Here is a 936-nt window from a genome sequence, read left to right as displayed (position 1 = left end):
TTAACACATAGAAGATTCAATGAGAACAAGTATCTATCTATCTATCTATCTATCTATCTATCTATCTATCTATCTGTCTGTCTGTCTGTCTGTCTGTCTGTCTAAGTGCATATATATATATTTCTCTCTGTCTATCTATCTATCTATCTATCTATCTATCTATCTCTTTATCTACCTATCTATCTTTCTGCCATTGCTCATTTAGAGTAAATGAATATTTTTACTTTTTGTATTTTTTTAAAGATATTTTTATTGAGTTGTTGTATGTTGGAATATTCTTCCTAACCCTAACCAAGGGATCAGCTTCTAATAAACCTTAGCCTTCAGATGCTACCATAGAACACCATGTAATGTTTATACATCTCTAATATTTCCCACAGTTATCTTATGCATATCAAAGATTACTGTTGTTCAAAGGTTCGCTGCTACCTAAATACCCCAGCTCCTTGTTATTGTGACATTCTAATCATTGTTTGTGCTGGAGCGTCTCACGCCCACAGCCAACTCATTCCCACTCCTAAGGTGCTGATACAAACATTGGAGATGTTGTCTTCACCATCATCATTGTCACTGTTAACAATCTTTCAAACCTTTCATGCCTTGCTGCCCCTAGTATGATTCAGTTGCCAATCGGCTGTGCTCTTACTGCTGTACTAGTGCCACCCTAGCTGGAGAAGGCCACACTCAGAGACACATTCTCAAACAAGAAACCTCTAGCTGCTAGTGGTCTGTTTGCATTCTATTTTCACACTAAATATACTGAACTGTTTCAATGTTTGCTAACTGTGACCTGACCATACAACATATTTATATTTTATTCTTTGTCCACTTTGCATTTTGTTTCTCCTCATACAAATATAATATCTAGCCATAGATGCTTTTTACATACTCATATACACACACATATATATATATATATATATATATATATATATA

Source organism: Octopus bimaculoides, chromosome 18, assembly GCF_001194135.2.
Source record: "Octopus bimaculoides isolate UCB-OBI-ISO-001 chromosome 18, ASM119413v2, whole genome shotgun sequence".
In the NCBI taxonomy this organism is placed as follows: Eukaryota; Metazoa; Mollusca; class Cephalopoda; order Octopoda; family Octopodidae; genus Octopus; species Octopus bimaculoides.
This window is presented reverse-complemented; position numbering follows the sequence as displayed.